Source organism: Misgurnus anguillicaudatus, chromosome 19 (genome assembly GCF_027580225.2).
Source record: "Misgurnus anguillicaudatus chromosome 19, ASM2758022v2, whole genome shotgun sequence".
Lineage (NCBI taxonomy): Eukaryota > Metazoa > Chordata > Actinopteri > Cypriniformes > Cobitidae > Misgurnus > Misgurnus anguillicaudatus.
The window spans coordinates 51189539-51214264 of NC_073355.2; the positions used below are offsets into that span (position 1 = coordinate 51189539).

At 35.2% G+C, this 24726-nt stretch overlaps 1 pseudogene; it reads left to right on the plus strand.

Annotated features, from left to right (window-relative positions):
* The first annotated feature begins 7806 nt into the window (after positions 1 to 7806).
* LOC129422410 (uncharacterized) lies at positions 7807 to 19750 on the plus strand (annotated as a pseudogene).
* The last annotated feature ends 4976 nt before the right edge of the window (positions 19751 to 24726 follow it).

Below are 24726 nucleotides of genomic sequence, written 5' to 3' on the forward strand. Positions count from 1 at the left end.
CATTTCACACACAAACACACACCTCTCCAGACTGACAGCAGCGAAAGCGACGCATGCGCTTTTAACTTGGAAACGCAAGGGTGTATGGGTAATGTAGTCTCTGCTCTCGGTGGGACGAATTAGTAAGCGTACGTTGTGAAGGGCGCTCTGAAAAGCGGCAGCGCAGCCAAAGGATTATTTTAAACCTTTTTAAATTTGATTTTTAAACAGATGTGCAAATGAGCGTTCCGGTACGCTAAAAGCACGTTCTGGGCGCACGGAAAGGTGGAGGTACGCTCAAGAGCTATATTTGGAAGTGGCGGTACTGAGTACCGGCACGTTCCGGCCCACTTAAAGCACTGGCTGAATCCGAAACCACATACTGCCATACTATATAATAGGCAAAAAGCAGTATGCGAATGAATAGTATGTCCGAAACCTCAGTATACGTAAATGGGTAGGCGAGAATTTCCAGGATTTTGGACTATTTGGAGATTCAGAGGCACGTGTACTTAAGTATCGTCCAAAACCGCCTACTTACTGAAAATGTGAAACAGTACGTGAACAGAGTAGTACGTCCGAATCCTCAGTATCCATAAAATCAGTAAGCGAGAAATCCCCGGATGCCCTACTGAGTCGGCCCAGATTCTGAAGCGTGCATCGGATGGACACTTCTATCCCAGCTTTCACCGGAGACAAACCAATCGGGTGATTTCGATACGTTACACAGGGCTGTTCCTCAGCACCCTGACTTCACACACAGACCCAGGATTTACCACAAAGTGCTCAGCTGATTCATGAAAATAAAGCTGCAAAATTGTCACAGCTGTGTTGAGATGACAGTAAATATGTGATGGTTTGTTAGAAAAATACATTTGAATAAAGTTTTGTTTCATATGGGATTCACTTCAATATGTTTCCATTTATTGTGATGGTTTTATTCATTCATTTCAGTTTCCTGTTGTTTTAAGTAAATACAAGAGATTGCTTCACTAAAATGTATATAGTCACATTGCCTGGATTGTCTAGTTTGTATTCAAGCACAGCTGTCATCTGACAATAGATATTAAATTACAATCTGCTTGTTTTACTTATTTTTGTCCACTACAAAATAATGTGTAATATATCTGTTACACTGACAGAGACCGTAGTAGAGTTGTCAAGTTACTGATGCAATCAGGTGTCAGTGCACGTGTTCCTCATACACACACATACTTTTTCATGTCTTTTATTAAGTTTGTTTGAGTTCATGCACCGCTGTAGGTGGATGACATCAAAGTACAGTGTGAGCGATTCCCGAAATCATATGGAGAAGTCTAATATGGAGAAGTCTAATTTCGAGTCGCTCTTGCGGTATTGTGATGTCAATCTCCTGTCGATTCTTGTGGTTCCGCATGAACTCAAACAAGTCTACTACGTCATAGGTCGCATGATAACGTCAACATGGCGGATGCTGTCCATACTTAACGTGAACGTACGTACTGTCTTAGCACACGTTAAGTGGGTACTCAGTGAAATTCAGTACCTACACAGAGGGAAGCCAGATCAACGCTGATCAAACTCTTGGATTAATAACTTTAATACTTCTCTTTACTTTACTTCATATCTGTAGCACCGTAAATTATCTTTGAATGCTGTATTGTTACTAATATGTTCCTATATCTGTCCGTTACGTTGCATAATTTAAAATGAATACATTACGTATTTAAACATTTTGTATAAAAAGAGTTTGGGTTTAGGGTAAGGGTTGGGATAGGTGGTAACATATCTCTAAAATGGTTAAAAAGAAATTATACAGCAATCTTTATGGAATGAAAGAAATGTTAATGTTTTACGTTTTTTAGCTGTCAAAACGTAATAATGTTACGTTTAAATGTTGTAAATACGTCTACATTGTTAATTTTAGCATCTTTTAAACATACAAAAATATGTTTTTTATTGTTTAAAGTTATGTGTAAATACGTATTAACAGTGAGACCAGGCTGGCCATTCCCCACTTTGAACGTAGAGAAGGGTTACGAGCCCCACCTGTCCCCAATCGCCCAAAACAAAATGGTAATCAACTAGGCTTTAAGTTTAAAAATTTATGTCTGATGTTGTTTTAAGTTAAGCTTATATTTAAATGTGTCATTTGGAATGTACGGTCAATAAGGAATTAATAGAAATCACAAAAATGACCAATATTTTCTCCCTTTTTTACGCCCCAATGGAATGTTCCTATTCCCCACCACTTTGAGAAATGCTTTTATAAAGTGAGTTTGGTTTTAAATGTAGGGTATCTGATTTGATCCAAAAACATTTAGTTATGCTGGTTAAAAGTCTCCTCACATCCTGATAGCAATCACTATGTTAAGTTGTTTAAATGTATTTCTAGAAATGTATGTCATCTGTGAAAGGCGTAGGACCAAAAAATGTTCAACCAATCATAGATCTCAGTCCGAACGGACGTTGTCTTTTTTGTCCCATATCCGTAAGCGTAATTTAAATGCCACAACCAACCCAGCCTGTTCATGCAGACACCATATGTCATCGGCACATTCATGTGCCCTCACCTTGCATCTATAAACAGCGAGAATGGCAAACTTTTCTGCTGAATTGACAACCTACACAGGAGCCACAAAACTAAAGGCATCTTTTATAACAACAACAGCAAAAACTGCCTGGATCAGCAAAGAGTGAAAACCCAAATTAACATCTGTAACTTTACTGCTTTACCATGAGATGCAAACAGCTGCAGGAGGCAAAGGGTCTGAAAGGTTTGCACTGTTTATTTTGGTAAGGTAGGTACGCGATATGTTTGTATTAAGATGAAACATTGTGTTGCTTATGAAATTTGTGTTTGTTTACGGATTAGCGTAACAATATAGTTACTACATCTACACAACTGAAAGTGTGCTTTAACTAATTCTGATGTAAACCAGTTATTTATGTTGGTTTTTTGTTAACATTATTCACTTTGTACTGCAAAGTTTTCTCACTGGTGAATGAGACATGAGATGTGGATGTCTGATCTTTGTGGGTTCATGTGTTTTGAAAGAGGTGTGGATCGTGAATTCATTGCTAGTTGGCATCTGTTAGCATTTTACAAATTGGATACCCTTACTTTAATCCCGTTTTTGTCATGTTTTGATAGTGTGCTAAGCTAGATATATGAGATAGATGTTCTTAGGAATAATTTTGATTGGTAAAGCTTATTCATTGGTATTTTTGTAATAAAGGCATTTTATACAAAGTCAAAGTAGGTGAAATGAGACGTTTGATCAAACAATGGAGGGATTAAAACACTCTGAATATAAATTTGTGAGTAATTATAATACAGACAAAAGAATAATAATTCGACGGCCATGACCAGGCTGAAGAGGTGTTAATGTGCCCTATCCCCTATGGATGCTCAAACTGAATAGGGCTGTCTGAGCCACAAAACAATAGAAAAAAATTCACTGATAAAATGCTTAGAAGATGACCAGAACTGTGGCTTTATCTGCAGAGTGCATTTCTAGACTGATACAAGGACAGTTAACAGTAGTTATCGATGTTCTTCGAAAAAGTATCAGTTGAGTTCTCGATGAAAGTAGAGTCTTTGTCAACAGTCCTTGAATTGCCTTCAAAAAGTCAGCAATATCCCGCTTGTCTCTGTCTTCTTACTTTTTATTAGCAGGAATTTTTGCAGGAGAATGTGGTGAAAGGGTCGCAAACTAGTGCTGGGGGATTTGGCTATAAAATTTTTTTAACAAATTCATGATTTCGATGTTATTTTTGTTAGTTAACTAAAACAACAATAGCAATATTAAAGTAACATTCTCTTTCTAATAACAGTTTTAATTAGATGCAAGAACATCTTGTAAAGAAACCAAAATTGTAATTTAAAGAAGTTATCAAAATGGTATGAATATATATATATATATATATATATATATATAATTGAAAATAGGGTTGCAAAATTTCAGGAATTTTCAAGGCTGGAAACTTTTAATGGTGATTAATGGGAATATATTGGAATTAACTGGAGTTAATGGAAATAAACTGGGAATTTCAAAAATGTTTATCTATGGGGGGGAGGTCCAGCTATGATAAACCAGCATAAATTAGTCAACCGCTACAGAGATTTTGGACTATCATCTCTATTGAGGTTAGGCACCAAAGTCACAATGCTATTGGCGTGTTCATGAAAATGTAACATTTGTACATGCATTTAAGCACAACAGTTTTAAATCTAGTGATTTTAAGCCATTGAAACACAAACTGTAGAGCTATATGCGCGCGCTGTTACTGTGTGAGAGAAGCGTCAAAGCTGCGTATCTGCTTCTCATTAATCTCTCACTGCTTTTGACTAAATCACTTTTACACCTTTTTTGGTCATTTTGGTCATATCGCCCACTCCTAGTTATAACAGAGAACTTAAATGTAGGGTAACAGATTTGATCCTGAAACATTTTTTGTTATGCTGGTTAAAAGTCTCCTCACATCCTGATAGCAATTACTGTGTTAAGTTGTTTAAATGTATTTGTAGAAATTTATGTCATCTGTGAAAGGCGTAGGACCAAAAAATGTTCAACAAATCATAGATTTCGGTCCGAACGGACGTTTCCATTTTTGTCCCTCATACGTAAGCATAATTTGAATGCCCACCGCGCAGCGAGTCCACGCAGACACCATACGTCATCAGCGCGTTCACGTGCGCTCACCTCCTGCCTGTAAACAGTGAGAACAGCAAACTTTTCTGCTAAATTGACAACCTACATAGGAGGCACAAAACTAAAGGCATCTTTTATAACAACAACAGCAAAAACTGCCTGGATCAGCAAAGAGCAAAAACCAAAATGAACATCGGTACATTTACTGCTTTACCACGAGATGAAACAGCTGCAGGAGCTGCAAAGGGTCTGAAAGGTTCGCACTGTTTATTTTGGTAAGGTAGGTATGCGATATGTTTGTATTGAGATGGATTCAGATATTCTACTTTGATGAAACATTGTGTTGCTTATGAAATTTGTGTTCGTTTACGGATTAGCGTAACGATATAGTTACTACGTCTACACAACCGAACGTGTGCTTAAACTAATTCTGATGTAAACCAGTTGTTTGGTTATTTTGGAAGTGTTATTCGACTTTGTACTGCAAAGTTTTCTCACTGCTGAATGAGACATGAGATGTGACCGTCTGATCTGTGCGTGTTCATTTGTTTTGAAAGAGGCGTGACTTTTGGATGGCGATTTGACTTGAGGGTGGGATAGGGATTTCATTGCTAGGCGGCTACCGTTAGCATTTTTCAAAATGTGTTACCCTACCTTTAAGTTAAGTAACTCTTATGCTGCAAAAAAACTATTTTGTTTAAAACAACAAGATTTAATGCTATTTTAGATAAAGTTTTGAAGATAAAGCTTGAAAATATATATATTGATCTATGGTATTATAGTTTAACTAGCAAATACCAAAATGTGTTTATACAGTAGCTTCCTAACTAGCCAGTAAATCAGTTACCTAAATGTATGCAACCACTATTATAATAGCTATAATAATGTTTATTATGCCTTTGTGTTATTCAGTGAAAGAATTAATTAAAGTTAAACGCCCAAACTTTTAATGCCTCTTTTTCATTTCCAGCCACACCCACAAGTAAAGTGATTGAGACCTTCAGTGAAGCTCCTCCTACAACAATCCACCAATAAATGCTGGAGTCAAACACACAGAGAAATCACTCCATGTGTGACAACTGAAAGAGGAGCTTGAGAAGATGACAGATCCACAACCATGCAGAATTAAGAATGAAGATATTGAGGAACAAAAAGGTTTGTGTCTATTTTTCAATCTTTATATATTATTATTTATTATAATAATAAATAAAAAATAGTTTGAATACAGTGTAAGGTTAGACCTACATATGAACAGTGGCGACTGGAATTAAACTGGGTGGCCAAGGCTAATTTACGAGGTCCATACAAGTCCATGAAAGAAACCCCCTCCCCAAAAAAACCTCAATGCCCATGATGATCAACCCTGCATTTCATCTACATTTAGGCATTTAGCAAACACTTTTGTCCAAAGCGACTTACAAAGATTAGAAAATAATAAAAGCTATGTGTCATAGGGAGGCAATATTACAAAAGGTGTTTATATAAGATACCAGTTTTCACTATTTCTAAACAATACCTAATTATATGATTAATTTGATCAAAAAAGAAATTCAAAAAGTGTCATAACTAGGCATGGAAATCGAATTTCAGTTTCAATTAACAAAATTCCTTTTGAGCTAGCCTAGCCATGTTTGTTTAAAAGTTTTGCAGCTTATAAAAAACGTTTTATACAGCCTCTGTTTTGTTTTCACTTGTTAATAATGGCAAAAAATAAGTATTTATGATCTAAAAGGCTTGAATTTTATTGCATTTTCACCACTTTAAAACTAAGATTTGTTTGGAATCGGATCTGATAAGTGAAGCGAATTTGGAATCGGAATCGATAAATTTGAAACGATGCCCAACCCTAGTCCAAACTGAAAAAAAAAACAAGTTGACAAAAAGATAGAATTCAAGGTTTGGTGGACAGTGTTGGGGGTAACGCATTACAAGTAATGTGCATTACGTAATAATATTACTTTTTTTTGAAGCAACGAGTAAAGTAACTTACTATAGAAATGTACACATTAATATTTGAGTTACTTTTTTTAAAAAGAGATCCAAGCCAAGAAAAAAGCCTCAGCCAAGAAAAAAGTAATACAAAAATAGAAATGACATAATTTAGTTCACATCAAGGGTGATTATAGGATTTTAATTTTAGGGGGACTCAGCTCCCCAATGAGAGTATAATAGAATAAATGTATATATATACACACACAACTGAGGGACTTCATGTGGGCGCTACGCAGGGCAATTGTATGAAATCAAAGTACTGCAAAAGCGAATCAAACTTGTGATGCTACAATCAAAACAAACGTGAAGCGCGAATGCAGGAGGATCATCCCGCAAATCAAAGGCAAGCACAGATGTTTATATAACGTTACTCTGATGCTACTTTATCAGCTAACCGGAGCTGGTACATAACTTTATAAAACTTACTATATAAGCCGAAATAAACCAGCGATGTCATTTACTGATTGCCTGAGTAACTTATGTACATTATAAGATTGATAATACGTTTACAAAACTTTCTTCAGTTAAACAAAGAGAGAGAGCCATTTTTTACACCTCTGTCCATGATACAACCTAAACTTAACACTTTTGGCTAAAAAGTAATTGAGGTTATTTAAGATAAATTTGGATTTATCTTTGTTACAATGTGCAGAATTTCTCATTTTCTTATTTAGTGAACTTTAATGATAGAGACAGGTAGGCCTATAAGACCGAATGCAATACAAAGTTTAAGATAATCAATTGTTTACTATGATACTACTATGTGCTGTGCTGCAGCATGTCGAAATTAACACATCGATTAACAGGAAATTAATTATTGGAGGGAGTGAAAGTAACGCATTAAATTTAGACACCCCAGACAACCCTCTAGCTATGGCACCTTATTGGAGTATTCCACTGTATTGCATAGATGGGCTGAATGTGCTGAAAGTCGCAGACGGGAAAGAGCCGAAGTCTGCCCTGCTGCTGTTTTCAAATGAAATTTAAAGAAGACTGAAATGATCACGAAAACCCTGTACAGTTTATGAAGCTAACATAGCAAAAACTTTTAGGGGGCTGAGAAGATTTTTTAGGCGGCTAAAGCCCCCTTAAAAGTTCCTAACGACGTCTGTGCTTCACATTAAAAAATAACATGACATCTCAAATGTGTTTTGTCACTCTGATTTATCAATATGAACTATTTACTGTCTTTATTTTAGATATGATGGAAGTGAAAGAGGAGAGTCAAGCTGAAGTGGATGAGAAACATCAGATTGTAAAAATAAACCATAATGTTTCACAAAAAGAAACTCTGAAGACAGAAGACATAAAGTGTGAAAATAGTTTCAGAGAAGATGAACGCCCTGAATATCACAAGAGGACTCACAGTGAGAAGAAACCTTTCACATGTCAACAGTGTGGCAAGAGTTTTAGAACAAAAGCTCACCTTAAAGAACACATGAGAATTCACACTGGAGAGAAACCTTTCACATGTCAACAATGTGGAAAGAGTTTCAGAACAAATGCTCACCTTAAAACACACACAATGATTCACACTGGAGAGAAACCTTACACATGTCAACAATGTGAAAAGAGTTTCACTTCTCAATCGAACCTTATCCGGCACAGGAAAACTCACATGGGGGGAAATCCACACGCGTGCCAGCATTGTGACAAGAGTTTCCTGTATAAAAGTGAACTTAAGACACACATAAGAGTTCACACTGGAGAGAAACCTTACACTTGTCATCTGTGTGGAAAGCGTTTTAGAGATAAAAGTGGACTTGATATTCACATGAGGATTCACACTGGAGAGAAACCGTTCACATGTCATCAGTGTGAAAAAAGTTTTAACATTAAAAGCAACCTTACAACACACATGAAAATTCACATGGAAGAGAAACCTCACGCATGTATTCAGTGTGAAAAGAGTTTCAGTAATAAAAACGAACTTGAGACTCACACAAGAATCCACACTGGAGAGAAACCGTTTACATGCCATGAGTGTAAAAAAAGTTTCAGATGTAAATACAGCCTTACAATACACATGAAAATTCACACTGGAGAGAAACCTCACGCATGTCTTCAGTGTGGAAAGAGTTTCATTGATAAACGTGGACTTGAGACTCACATGAGATATCATACTGGAGAGAAACCTTACATATGCTCTCAGTGTGAAAAGAGTTTTACAAGTGAAGGCACTCTAAAGAAACACACAAGAATTCACACTGAAGGAAAACCATTTACATGTCATGAGTGTAAAAAAAGTTTCGGATTTAAGCACAACCTTACCAAACACATGAAAAGTCACACTGGAGAGAATCCTCATGCATGTCTTCAGTGTGGAAAGAGTTTCAGTCATAAAAGTAACCTTGAGATTCACACAAGAATCCACACTGGAGAGAAACCTTACATATGTCTTCAGTGTGGAAAGAGTTTTACAAGTGAAGTTAATCTTAAGACACACACAAGAATTCACACTGGAGAGAAACCTTACTTATGTTTTCAATGTGAAAAGAGATTCACAAGTAAAGCGAGTCTTAAGATACACGGAAGAATTCACACTGGAGAGAAACCGTTCACATGTCAACTGTGTAGAAAGAGTTTCAGAGTTAAAAACCACCTTACAAAACACATGAAAATTCACATGAAAGAGAAACCTCAGACAAAGACAAAGCCAATCATAAAGCAATGTGAGGCAGGACTCATTGCAGAAAATGAGATCTGTTAACCATTTGTGTACCATAGACTGCATTACCTTTACATAACATGGTGGTAAAGGATTTGAATCTCATTGAAAAGATTTCTGTGTAAATAAATTCTACAATGACTTTCTTTCTTATTTTTACTGAAAACAAGACAAAAATACTATCTAGAAATTGTATAATTCTTTGTTGAATTTTAAAAAAATAATGCACACCCGTGGTGTAACGGCACTCCAAGGCACACTTACGTGTTTTCGATAGAACGTGTTGTTTTGTTTGTAAACAGCAAAAGCATATTTTGCTAAATTAGCATGATTGAACAAATTAGATTTTACTTGGATCAGAGATTTGCTCAAGCCTAAATAGATTTGTCAATATGTACAATTTTACAGTGGTGAATTTAGGGACCGTCTTTAAGTTACTCATTAATATACACGTTTCTACTTTTAACAGCATTTAAATGGAATGACTTAAAGTCAACAAACAGTCACAAAACCAACGTGTTTATGTGGTTGTCAGCTATAATGCACACTTTTTAGATTTTTGATATTTATTTAAATAAACTGTTAAATACTATTGAAGATTACTTAAGAAACCGTAACAGCCCCTAAATTCACGCACATGAACCGTCCACCTTTATTTATTTATTAAGTCTATCGCTACACATTAGCTACACGTGTGGTAACGGCAAAGACCTGTATGCATTAGCAGTCCACTTCAAAATACACTAAATATTATGGACAGGAAATTACATTATGACATTTGGATTATCACGTCAGGATAAACAGAAAACTAAAGTATTTTTATCGTTATCCTGCCATGATAATCCAAATGAGAAAATAAAATCGTGATCACGAGAAAACAAGCAAGCAAAAATAATAATAGTGCATGTCCTCTCTCAACTTCCGTAGCAGTCCACTTCAGAATACACTAAATATTATAGACAGGAATTACATTATGACAATTGCATTATCATGTCAAGTTAACGGAGATCATCAGAAAATTAAGTCGTAATCACGAGAAAACAAGCAAGCAAAATAATAATAGTGTATGTCCTCTCTAGACTTTGTTGTGGCAAAAAAGCTGAATCCTTCCTCATATCTAAAATGATATATTCTGCTTATTGGTTCCCATGGCCTTGGCCTAGCTTGCACAGATGTCTTATTATTAATATAGCAAAGTAGAACTGGACTTCTCAAATCTTAAAATGACATACTCTGTATATTGTTTTGATTGGCCTTAGCTTTCCCTGACACAACTAACTTATTGGTAATGTAGCGAAGTACAGCCGGACGACTTCACTAATCTAAAATGACGTAATCATGTTTGTCGGTTGTTTTGACCTTGTTTCTTATAATAATCGTGGCAAGAAAAATCGTGGCAGAGTCGCAGGATTGCACCTGGTCTCTTTTAATTAGGAAACTGAGAAAACGAAAGTTAACTAATCTAAAATGACGTGCTCTTGTTTATCGGTCGTTTCAACCTTTTCTCATAATAATCGTGGCAAGAACAATCGTGGCATTGTCACAGGATCGCACCTGGGCTCTTTTAACTATGAAACGAAAGTTAACTGAGAAAACGAAAGTTTTATAGCCTTGCGTAGAAACAATAGGCCTTAGGCCTAATATAATATTAATACAGTATATGATCAGTAATATACCCAACAAAAACTACTATAACTTCCGTAGTTTTGATCGTGTCATCAGTGTCTGATAGCTCACAAGCTTTGCTGTTGCTTCTGCATTTGGCTATCTGAGGAATAAAAAAATGTGTAAGAAACGTATGGGCACTTTGAGGTAAAATCAGTTTCTTTAATAATTTTATATAAACATATTTTTTTAAATCATTATTGAACATTAAAATCAATCACATGGCTATAGTTATGTCATTTTCGTTCTTTATGTAAGGGATAATGTAGAGGCAGCCGGTAGTTATCGGGAAATAAGCCCCGACAGTGTGATAACTACCAGCTGTCTCTACATTATCCCGCTTATTACACGGCTACTTGCCACATGAATATGAATTTGAAACATTTTATTGGCATATTTGTTTTAAATTAACATTTTTATCCTTCCGCGAAAATTTGCACAGATGCATAAAATGATCGTAATACCTTATTAAGATCCTCTGCTTCATACTTGTCTCCATTTTTTTCTTTTTTAGCCAGTCTTTGAGAAGTTTTAATGGCCATTCTGTATTTTTTTGTGAGTTGGCTTCGTAGCTGTCATGCTCTATTTTGTCAAGTTCAGTCTAAGTAAGCTCTCTGTGTCTTGTCGTTGTTCGTTCTTCTATCTACTGTTTAAATGTTTTGTTGTTACGTACATATTAAAATTAAAGTCAAAATTTTCCATTCTTAATTGTGGTTGTCCAGTATTTGTCACCAGAATGCGCCAAACAGTAATCTTTATTGATCTTTATTGGCGCGGAGCGATTTTAATCGTTCAAGTAGAACCGGCTATGCGTTATTAATTTGGAGCGGTTATTATTTGAAAAGAACGAACCTGCAAATGTCTCAACTGACCAATCAGAATCAAGCATTCCAGAGAGCCGTGTAATAAATGGATTTAAAACTACATTAATTTCATATGATAATGCATTAATGACACAATTAAACAAGGCATTAAATAAAACGTTAGTAAACAAAACATGCCGTTTCAAATGTAAATATGATGCCAATATGTCATTTATTCCGATTGAATAGTATTTGATATAAAAGTTAGTCAACACTTTTATTTTGGAGGTTTTTGCATGAAAGCAGGGGTGTTCAGGTTGTTAGAAACGTAAGTGCCATGGAAAAGACTGAGAGCTCTATAATATAATTCGTTTGATGTCTGTGTATGCACACATTTGTGTGAGCTGTGCACACTGTGCCCCCTTAAAAAAATTGGTGCATGACGCCCCTGCCACCTTGGGTGTGCATTATTTTCTTATAATTCAATTACCCGCGTCATCAATTTTTCCTTACATATAAACACTCATGTTTATGATCTAGAGCAGTGGTTTTCAATTCCAGTCCTCGGGCCCCCCCTCCCAGAACATTTTAGATGTCTCCATATAAAAAAACACCTGATTCCGATCATCAGCTCGTTAGTGTGTTAATTAAGGAGCCGATGAGTGAAATCAGGTGTTTCATATAAGGAGACATCTAAAACATTCTGGGAGAGGGGGCCCGAGGACTGGAATTGAAAACCACTGATCTAGAGCAAATACCTTCTGTCATCCAGTAATAAAATATATTAGTGAGTCATTGAATCTTTCAGATTTTAAAAAAGAATTCAAACCAATGAAACATTTCAAAAAGTTTATAGCATTTCATATTTTGTCTCTTGTGCAGTATGTAGCGAATCCAGCGGGAGGAGGGGAATAACATTATTTGAAACACTATGAACCTCCGACCGAAACACTACGTGGATTCCCAAGGGAATCTTAGAATTTAGCTCAAAAGGTAATATTATGTATAATTAACTGTAATTAACTATACAAGTTTATCAGGTTTTACCTGGCGTAGCAGAATTAATAATAACAATTAATTAATATGTTCGTCCACCGAAGACATATATCCATAATCGTATATTAACGTCTAAGAATTTCATGACCTTTAAAATAAACCTTCTCACTGATATACAGTGCTACTCGCAGCGTGTAGCTGGATCAAAAGGCAGAAATAGTGACTTTAATTTCATGAGCATTGAACACAGAAACAATTCAATTGTGAAAATGCAAAACCGTTTTATTAACTATAAAACGAAGTACACATAACGACTAACTAAACATACACACATACAATAACATAAAACATAGATGAGAAAGAAAAGACTGAAAAAGCTAGAGAGAGAGAGTAAAAGATTGGCAGCACTATTGCTTAACATCTGCACAAACCATCGAAAAATGGTGGCTTGGGCGATAGGCCGTTTTGACCTTTCACGCGCCGAGCCCATTTTAGGTGAATGACCAATGTGCGAAGTGTTCGATCGTGCGGGGAAACAAGCCTTTGTTCTTTCAGACATCACATTTGCGTAATTGCATACATAGGTATGGTAATATAATACATATAAATGATTAGGAAATAAAGAGTAGGTTAATGTGATACTAGACAAGACATGGGTTTAAGATCACGTTGAATAATAATTTCATATCTAAGATATGAACCATGCTACAGTGAACAAAATCTAACTAAAGTGTTAACACACAGTTACATCACACATACATGATCATGCAGTAAAGGGATATAAAAAATATATATACATTTAAACAGCTCATTGTGATCTTTAAACGTGGTTTCATCAGAGACATATCGTCTGTGCCCCCTGCTGTGTCTCTGCCGATTGTCGTTCAATCGGCTCTCAGGTTTCTCTGGTGGAATTCCTTTGAACCTCCTTTTACGACGGCATTTTTTTTAATTGTCGCCCACTTTACAACCTTGATAGGTGATAGAGATCTCGACGATTGTCAACAAAGGAGACAGGGTTATCTAATTATCACAATTTTAGGGCTGTTGCAATCCAGATGCCCAATGGCCTCTATTTGACTCCAAGCCATCTGTTACAAGTATGTGTTATTTTGTTTAGTTGGCATTCAGAATCGTGGTAGAATTATGATCTTCATTTAAAAAACTAAAAGGGTGTGATTCTATTGTTTCATTATAGTGCAGCCCTGTCACAGTGGCTAATGCTTTTCGTTACTATCCATGTTGCGGTGACAGAGGCTGCGTCTAAATACCCACACTTGTGGTCTTTGCACTTGACCACTTCACTACTTGCATGACATATTTGCTGTATTTTGCCCAAGTGTTTTAGTGGGTGTGAAGATCCCAAGTTGCAATAATCAGATGATGTCTTCATTATTTCACTTTGACATGAGTAAGTAACTTTTATTTAAAACCTTGATCAGATGATTTAAATTAAAGGGAAAAGTTTAAATCGCCCAGGTCTACACCAAACATTTAGATCTGTAATTAATGCGTAAGAAAACAAGTGAATCATTACATCCCTATAACATAAAAGTCAATCTTAGCATAACATGATGGTCAAGGTTAGAAATAAACTCATTATCTGTTATAAATACAACTAAACAAATGAAACATTAAAAAGATGACAGATCCACAACCATGCAGAATAAAGAATGAAGATACTGAGGAACAAATAGGTTGGTGGCTATTTTTCAATCTTCATTATTGGTGTTTGAGGGATGATAAAGCTTTAATTAATTTAAACCCAGGTTTCACAGACAAGGCTTAAGGCTAGTCCTAGACTAAAACACAAGTTTGAGCTCTCTTAACTAAAAAAAGTTTCACTGACAGAGTGTAAAGCATTTATTTGTCTCAAAAAACACAGCAGTAACATATTTTTCTATTGTTCATAAAAGATGCTTAAACTTCTTAATTTAACTAAAGCTAGTCCTGCTAGGTCTTGTCTGTGAAAGCAGGCCTAAGTGTCTGTAGTTACATCATAAGAACAGAAGATTGTCATTGATAAACATGAGGGGAAAATAAACTAAAATCCATGAGATAATAAATTATTGCATCCAATAAACATTTGTTCACAAGACTTCTGAGTACTGCATCTTGTAGAGTTGAGAATTTGCTAAAGAAAATCCATTGTACCCACTCATTCACATGAAACAATAATACGATTTATTTTGTAAGACATTTTTGTTGCGCAAAGGCAATACTGTATGCAAGGGAGTGTCATGAATATTGATGTGATTCACGCCTGCAACACCCTAATGGCTCATCTATCAATGAGGAGTGTGAAGCACCTAGAAGAATGAATGTGAGGAGACTTAAATGATAAATGCTGGCAAAATGATTTGGAATGAGCAACATGTTTAAAGTTGATAGAATCAGCAAGGTCAGTTTTGAGAAGAATAGAGGTAAAGATTTTTGAGTGTTCAAAAGTAAAATCACTGCATATACCTGAAATAGAATAAATATATTTATAGGAAAAATATATATTCAACTTTCTTTTACTATAGAATAACGGCGCATCAAAAATGGGCATAGTGTAGGCTGGTCAACAACACAAAAATACTCAGCATAAAACCCTCAACAATGTCGACTGCACATGTAACAGTCCCTGCAACACCAGCTCAACCGAATAGTGCCAATGCACCATACTGTAAAAAACAGCAACGTGTTTAGTCAATAATTACAATGAAATTCATATGTAAAAGAAAACACACCATAACCATACAACGGACCACAAAACCTGTCATACACTGCAAAAAAAATTGTATTTTTGTCTTACTTTCAGTAAAAATATCTAAGAAGTCTTAAATTAAGATGTATTTTCTTGATGAGCAAAATGATCTAATAAAATAAGTCTAGTTTTTAGACCAAAAATACCAAATGTAAGTGATTTTGTGCATAAAACAAGCAAAATATTTGCCAATGGGGTAAGCAAAAAATTCGTAACATTTTTTTAAAACACTAAATTCAAGAAAAAGTCAAAAAAATTGCTTACCCCATTGGCAGATTTTTTTGCTTGTTTTATACACTTACATTTGATACTTTTGGTCTAAAACCCAGATTTTTGCTCATCAAGAAAAAGCATCTTAATTTAAGAATTTGTAGATATTTTTACTGAAAACAAGACAAAAATACTAAGATTTTTTTTCTTGAAGATCTGACTTTCTTACTTAGTATTTTTCTAGTCTTCTTTCCAGTAGAAATATCAAAAAAATCTTAAATCAAGATAAATCAAGCAAAATGACGTAGGAAAATAAGTCTAGTTTTTAGACAAATTCTATATATAATTTCAGTGAATTTATGCTTAAAACAAGCAAAAATATATGCCAATGGGGTGAGAAAATTTTGCTTAAATGAAAAAAAAAGAAATCTTATTTTAAGATTTTTCTCACCCCATTCGCAGATTTTAACCACAAATTCACTTAAATTGTATATTTTTTGTCTAAAAACTAGACTTATTTTGCTCATCAAAAAAAGTATCTTGATTTAAGAATTTTTATATATTTCTACTGAAAACAAGACAAAAATACTAAGTAAGAAATTCATTTTGCAGTGTAAGTTGCACAGGTATTGCTTGATTTTTCAGAACATTTTAACCAAATGCTTTCAAAAAGTGGTGGGGACAAAATCAGCCATTTCAAAAAGTGGTGGGGACATGTACCCAGCGTCCCCAAGGTAAGTGACACCAATGCTGTAATGCAAGGATCTAATATAATCTTATACATCAGATATTTTACCCAACAGTTAACCAAACATTCACTTAATATATAACAGATTATATTTATAATTTTTGTATGACAAGTATTCGTTAAGTTACATTTAATTTTTCTGATGCATTTCTGAAAGGAGGGAGAAAGAACAAAATGCGCGCAAGTTTATCATCTTAATTTTGTGAAAGGCACCACATTAAATTTTTTGTTTGGAGTGAACACAAAAAACTCTAACGTTTTAAATGATGTATAAATTCTGTGTGTCCAAAATCAGCAGAGTAATCGTGAGTAAATTTTTTACTGAAATTAAATGTTTGATTGCCTCTTCTTTCATCTATAGTTCACACCCACAAGTGAAAGTGATTAAGACCTTCAGTGAAGCTCCTCCTACAACAATCCACCAATAAATGCTGGAGTCAAACACACAAAGAAATCACTCCATGTGTGACAACTGAAATCTTCATGACATAATGTTGATGTTGGTGAAAGAGGAGCTTGAGAAGATGACAGATCCACAACCATGCAGAATAAAGAATGAAGATACTGAGGAACAAATAGGTTGGTGGCTATTTTTCAATCTTTATATATTATTATTTATTATAATAATAAATAAAAAATAGTTTGAATGCAGTGTAAGGTTAAACCTACATATGAACAGTGTCAGCTGGAATTAAATGGGGTGGCCAAGGCTAATTTACGAGGTCCATACAAGTCCATGAAAGAAAACAACCCCCCTCCCCAAAAAAACTGTCTTAACAATGCCCATTGTGATCAACTCTGCATTTCATTTACATTTAGGCATTTAGCAAACACTTTTCTCTAAAGCGACTTACAAAGATTAGAAAATAATAAAAGCTATGTGTCATAGGGAGGGAATAGTACAAAAGGTGCTTATATAAGATACCAGTTTTCACTATTTCTAAACAATACCTAATTATATGATTAATTGCGATCAAAAAAGAAATTCAAAACGTGTCGTAACTAGGCATGAGAATCGAATTTTGTAAGACACTTTTGTTGTATCTTTGTTACAATGTGCAGAATTTCTCATTTTCTTATATAGTGAACTTTAATGATAGAGACAGGTAGGCCTATAAGACCGAATGCAATACAAAGTTTAAGATAATCAATTGTTTACTATGATACTACTATGTGCTGTGCTGCAGCATGTCGAAATTAACACATCGATTAACAGGAAATTAATTATTGGAGGGAGTGAAAGTAACGCATTAAATTTAGACACCCCAGACAACCCTCTAGCTATGGCACCTTATTGGAGTATTCCACTGTATTGCATAGATGGGCTGAATGTGCTGAAAGTCGCAGACGGGAAAGAGCCGAAGTCTGCCCTGCTGCTGTTTTCAAATGAAATTTAAAGGGGACTGAAACGATCACGAAAACCCTGTACAGTTTATGAAGCTAACATAGCAAAAACTTTTAGGGGGCTGAGAAGAATTTTTAGGCGGCTAAAGCCCCCTTAAAAGTTCCTAACGACGTCTGTGCTTCACATTAAAAAATAACATGACATCTCAAATGTGTTTTGTCACTCTGATTTATCAATATGAACTATTTACTGTCTTTATTTTAGATATGATGGAAGTGAAAGAGGAGAGTCAAGCTGGAGTGGATGAGAAACATCAGATTGTAAAAATAAACCATAATGTTTCACAGAAAGAAACTCTGAAGACAGAAGACATAAAGTGTGAAAATAGTTTCAGTGAAGATGAACGACCTGCAGATCACAAGAGGACTCACACTGGAGAGAAACTTTACACGTGTCAACTATGTGAAAAGAGTTTCTCTGTTGAAAGTAACCTTAAGATACACACAATGATTCACACTGGAGAGAAACCTTACACATGTCAACAGTGTGAAAAGAGTTTCACTTCTCAATCGAACCTTATCCGGCACAGGAAAACTCACAGGGGGGAGAAGCCACATGCCTGCCAGCATTGTGAAAAGAGTTTCCCAGATAGAAGTCAACTTATGATACACGTAAGAGTTCACACTGGAGAGAAAGCTTACACGTGTCATCTGTGTGGAAAGCGTTTCGGAGATAAAAGGGGACTTGATATTCACATGAGGATTCACACTGGAGAGAAACCGTTCACATGTCATCAGTGTGAAAAAAGTTTTAACATTAAAAGCAACCTTACAAAACACATGAAAATTCACACTGGAGAGAAACCTCACTCTTGTCTTCAGTGTGAAAAGAGTTTCATTGATAAAAGTGGACTTGAGACTCACACAAGAATCCACACTGGAGAGAAACCTTACATATGCTCTCAGTGTGAAAAGAGTTTTACAAGTGAAGGCGCTCTTAAGAAACACACAAAAATTCACACCGGAGAGAAACCGTTCACATGCCATGAGTGTAAAAAAAGTTTCAGATGTAAATACAGCCTTACAATACACATGAAACTTCACACTGGAGAGAAACCTCACCCATGTCTTCAGTGTGGAAAGAGTTTCAGTCATAAAAGTGGACTTGAGATTCACATGAGATATCACACTGGAGAAAAACCTTACAGATGCTCTCAGTGTGGAAAGAGTTTTACAAGTGAAGACACTCTGAAGAAACACACAAAAATTCACACCGGAGAGAAACCGTTCACGTCATGAGTGTAAAAAAAGTTTCAGATTTAAGAACAACCTTACAATACACATGAAACTTCACACTGGAGAGAAACCTCACCCATGTCTTCAGTGTGGAAAGAGTTTCAGTCATAAAAGTGGACTTGAGATTCACACAAGAATCCACACTGGAGAGAAACCTTACATATGTCTTCAGTGTGGAAAGAGTTTTACAAGTGAAGTTAATCTTAAGACACACACAAGAATTCACACTGGAGAGAAACCTTACATATGTTTTCAATGTGAAAAGAGATTCACAAGTAAAAGGAGTCTTAAGACACACACAAGAATTCACACTGGAGAGAAACCTTACATATGTTTTCAATGTGAAAAGAGATTCACAGATAAAGCGAGTCTTAAGATACACGCAAGAATTCACACTGGAGAGAAACCGTTCACATGTCAACTGTGTGGAAAGAGTTTCAGAGTTAAAAACCACCTTACAAAACACATGAAAATTCACATGAAAGAGAAACCTCAGACAAAGACAAAGCCAATCATAAAGCAATGTGAGGTGGGACTCATTGCAGAAAATGAGATCAGTTAACCATTTGTGTACCATAGACTGCATTACCTTTACATAACACGGTGATAAAAGATTTGAATCTCATTTAAATGATTTCTGGGTAAATAAATTCTACAATGACTTTCTTGCTTAGTGTTTTTGTCTTGTTTTCAGTAAAAATATATAGAAATTGTATAATTCTTTGTTGAATTTTAAGAAAATAATGCATACCCGCGGTGTAACGGCATTTCGCATTGTGCCGAATTACCACCTTGCGTCATGCCCATTCAAAGTGAGGGGGCACATGCCAAATGGATTTTGCATGCAACCTCAAAATCAAAGAAGCGTCCATTAATCTGTTTAATATGCACAATATTATCAATTCTGTGCTGCATCCTTGTCACTTTTCTCTAATAATTTTATATAAACATATTTTTTAAAATCATTATTGAACATTAAAATCAACCACGTGGCTATAGTTATGTCATTTTCGTTGTTTATATGGATTTAAAACTACATTAATTTCATAGGATAATGCATTAATGACACAATTAAACAAAACGTTAATAAACAAAACATGCCCTTCAAAATGTAAATATGATGCCAATATGTCATTTATTCCGATTGAATAGTATTTTATATAAAAGTTAGTCAACACTTTAATTTTGGAGGTTTTTGCATGAAAGCAGGGGTGTACAGGTTGTTAGAAACGTAAGTGCCATGGAAAAGACTGAACACTCTATAATATAATTCGTTTGATGTCTGTGTATGCACACATTTGTGTGAGCTGTGCACACTTTGCCCCTTTAAAAAAATTGGTGCACGACGCCCCAGCCACCTTGGGTGTGCATTATTTTCTTATAATTCAATGACCCGTCGTCAATTTTTCCTTACATATAAACACTCATGTTTATGATCTAGAGCAAACACCTTCTGTCATCCAGTAATAAAATATATTAGTGAGTCATTGAATCTTTCAGATTTTAAAAAAGAATTCAGACCAATGAAACATTTCAAAAAGTTTATAGCATTTCATATTTTGTCTCTTGTGCAGTATGTAGCGAATCCAGCGGGAGGAGGGGAATAACGTTATTTGAAACACTATGAACCTCCGACCGAAACACTACGTGGATTCCCAAGGGAATCTTAGATTTTAGCTCAAAAGGGAATATTATGTATAATTAACTGTAATTAACTATACAAGTTTATCAGGTTTTACCTGGCGTAGCAGAATTAATAATAACAATTAATTAATATGTTCGTCCACCGAAGACATATATCCATAATCGTATGTTAACGTCTAAGAATTTCATGACCTTTAAAATTAACCTTCTCACTGATATACAGTGCTACTCGCAGCGTGTAGCTGGATCAAAAGGCAGAAATAGTGACTTTAATTTCATGAGCATTGAACACAGAAACAATTCAATTGTGAAAATGCAAAACCAGTTTATTTACTATAAAACGAAGTACACATAACGACTAACTAAACATACACACATACAATAACATAAAACATAGATGAGAAAGAAAAGACTGAAAAAGCTAGAGAGAGAGTAAAAGATTGGCAGCACTATTGCTTAACATCTGCACAAACCATCGGAAAATCTCTAAGGAGCGCCTTAATTTTATAAGGGGTAAAGCTTAAACATCAGCGAGTAAGACAAGTTTATACTTGCATTTGGCTCTTTGTGATGCTGTGCGAAGTTTCTGATGCGCGCGGGTGCGAGCAGGGAGAGAGAGAGAGAGAGTCCAGGTGTGTTCGTAAGATGGCGGATTGTTCCGCGTAGATTGTTCGAAAGTGCAAAGCCAGGAAAGACTGTCCCAAAGAGTAAGACAGGGCTCAGAGAAAAGATGATGAATCCAAGGGACTCTGGGTGAGTCTCAGCGAGTTTCCAAACTGCGCTGGCGGGTTACCTGAGTAACCGAGCGACTGAGCGCTCATGAGTGAACTAAGCCACTAAGCAACTGAGCGAACTGAGAGACTGAGCAATGATGGCTTGGACGATAGGCCGTTTTGACCTTTCATGTGCCCAGCCCATTTTAGGTGAATGACCAACATGCGAAGTGTTCGATTGCGCGGGGAAACAAGCCTTTGATCTTTCAGACATCACATTTGCGTAATTGCATAATGATAAAAGTTTGTTTCCATAACTCTTCAAATCGATATTAAATGACATTGATGCGGCTTATGGTAATATAATACATAGAAATGATTAGGAAAAATAAAGAGTAGGTTAATTTGATACTAGACAAGACATGGGTTTAAGATCATGTTGAATAATAATTTCATACCTAAGATATGAACCATGCTACAGTGAACAAAATCTAACTAAAGTGTTAACACACAGTTACATCACACATACATGATCATGCAGTAAAGGGATATAAAAAATATATATACATTTAAACAGCTCATTGTGATCTTTAAACGTGGTTTCATCAGAGACATATCGTCTGTGCCCCCTGCTGTGTCTCTGCCGATTGTCGTTCAATCGGCTCTCAGGTTTCTCTGGTGGAATTCCTTTGAACCTCCTTTTACGATAGCATTTGTTTTAATTGTCGCCCACTTTACAACCTTGATAGGTGATAGAGATCTCGACGATTGTCAACAAAGGAGACAGGGTTATCTAATTATCACAATTTTAGGGCTGTTGCAATCCAGATGCCCAATGGCCTCTATTTGACTCCAAGCTATCTGTTACAAGTATGTGTTATTTTGTTTAGTTGGCATTCAGAATCGTGGTAGAATTATGATCTTCATTTAAAAAACTAAAAGGGTGTGATTCTATTGTTTCATTATAGTGCAGCCCTGTCACAGTGGCTAATGCTTTTCGTTACTATCCATGTTGCGGTGACAGAGGCTGCGTCTAAATACCCACACTTGTGGTCTTTGCACTTGACCACTTCACTACTTGCATGACGTATTTGCTGTATTTTGCCCAAGTGTTTTAGTGGGTGTGAAGATCCCAAGTTGCAATAATCAGATGATGTCTTCATTATTTCACTTTGACATGAGTAAGTAACTTTTATTTAAAACCTTGATCAGATGATTTAAATTAAAGGAAAAGTTTAAATCGCCCAGGTCTACACCAAACATTTAGATCTGTAATTAATGCGTAAGAAAACAAGTGAATCATTACATCCCTATAACATAAAAGTCAATCTTAGCATAACATGATGGTCAAGGTTAGAAATAAACTCATTATCTGTTATAAATACAACTAAACAAATGAAACATTAAAAAGATGACAGATCCACAACCATGCAGAATAAAGAATGAAGATACTGAGGAACAAATAGGTTGGTGGCTATTTTTCAATCTTCATTATTGGTGTTTGAGGGATGATAAAGCTTTAATTAATTTAAACCCAGGTTTCACAGACAAGGCTTAAGGCTAGTCCTAGACTAAAGGAATTTGCTAAAGAAAAGCGATTTTAACCACTCATTTACATGAAACAATAATACGATTTAATTTTGTAAGACACTTTTGTTGCGCAAAGGCAATATAAGGGAGTGTAATGGTCATGAATATTGATGTGATTCACGCCTGCAACACCCTAATGGCTCATCTATCAATGAGGAGTGTGAAGCACCTAGAAGAATGAATGTGAGGAGACTTAAATGATAAATGCTGGCAAAATGATTTGGAATGAGCAACATGTTTAAAGTTGATAGAATAAGCAAGCTCAGTTTTGAGAAGAATAGAGGTAAAGATTTTTGAGTGTTCAAAAGTAAAATCACTGCATATACCTTAAATAGAATAAATATATTTATAGGAAAAATATATATTTAACTTTCTTTTACTATAGAATAACGGCGCATCAAAAATGGGCATAGTGTAGGCTGGTCAACAACACAAAAATACTCAGCAGCATTAAACCCTCAACAATGTCAACGGCACATGTAACAGTCCCTGCAACACCAGCTCAACCGAACAGTGCCAAAGCACCATACTGTAAAAAACAACATGTTAAGTCAATGATTACAATGAAATTCATTACATATGTAAAAGAAAACACACCATAACCATACAACGGACCACAAAACCTGTCATACACTGCAAAAAAATTTTTTTTTATTTTTGTCTTGCTTTCAGTTAAAACATCTAAAAAGTCTTAAATTAAGATGTATTTTCTTGATGAGCAAAATGATCTAAAAAAAGTCTAGTTTTTAGACCAAAAATACCAAATGTAAGTGATTTTGTGCATAAAACAAGCAAAATATTTGCCAATGGAGTAAGCAAAAAATTCTTAAAATTTTTTCTTAAACCCTAAATTCAAGAAAAAGTAAAAAAAAATTGCTTACCCCATTGGCAGATTTTTTTGCTTGTTTTATACACTTACATTTGATACTTTTGGGCGAAAACCCAGATTTTTTTAATTTAAGAATTTGTAGATATTTTTACTGAAAACAAGACAAAAATACTAAGATTTTTTTCTTGAAGATCTGACTTTCTTACTTAGCATTTTTCTAGTCTTGTTTCCAGTGGAAATGTCGAAAGGTTCTTGAGTCAAGATATATGTTCTTAATGAGCAAAATGACGCAGGAAAATAAGTCAAGTTTTTAGACAAAATCTATATATAATTTAAGTGAATTTATGCTTAAAACAAGCAAAAATATATGCCAATGGGGTGAGAAAATTTTGCTTAAATGAAGAAAAAAGAAATCTTATTTTAAGATTTTTCTCACCCTATTGGCAGATTTTAACCACAAATTCACTTAAATTGTATATTTTTTGTCTAAAAACTAGACTTATTTTGCTCATCAAAAAAGTATCTTGATTTAAGAATTTTTATATATTTCTACTGAAAACAAGACAAAAATACTAAGAAAGAAATTCATTTTGCAGTGTAAGTTGCACAGGTATTGCTTGATTTTTCAGAACATTTTAAAATCAGCTATTTCAAAAAGTGGTGGGGACATGTACCCAGCGTCCCCAAGGTAAGTGACACAAATGCTGTAATGCAAGGATCTAATATAATCTTATGCATCAGATATTTAACCCAACAGTTAACCAAACATTCACTTAATATATAACAGATTATATTTATAATTTTGTATGACAAGTATTCGTTAAGTTACATTAAATTTTTCTGATGCATTTCTGAAAGGAGGGAGA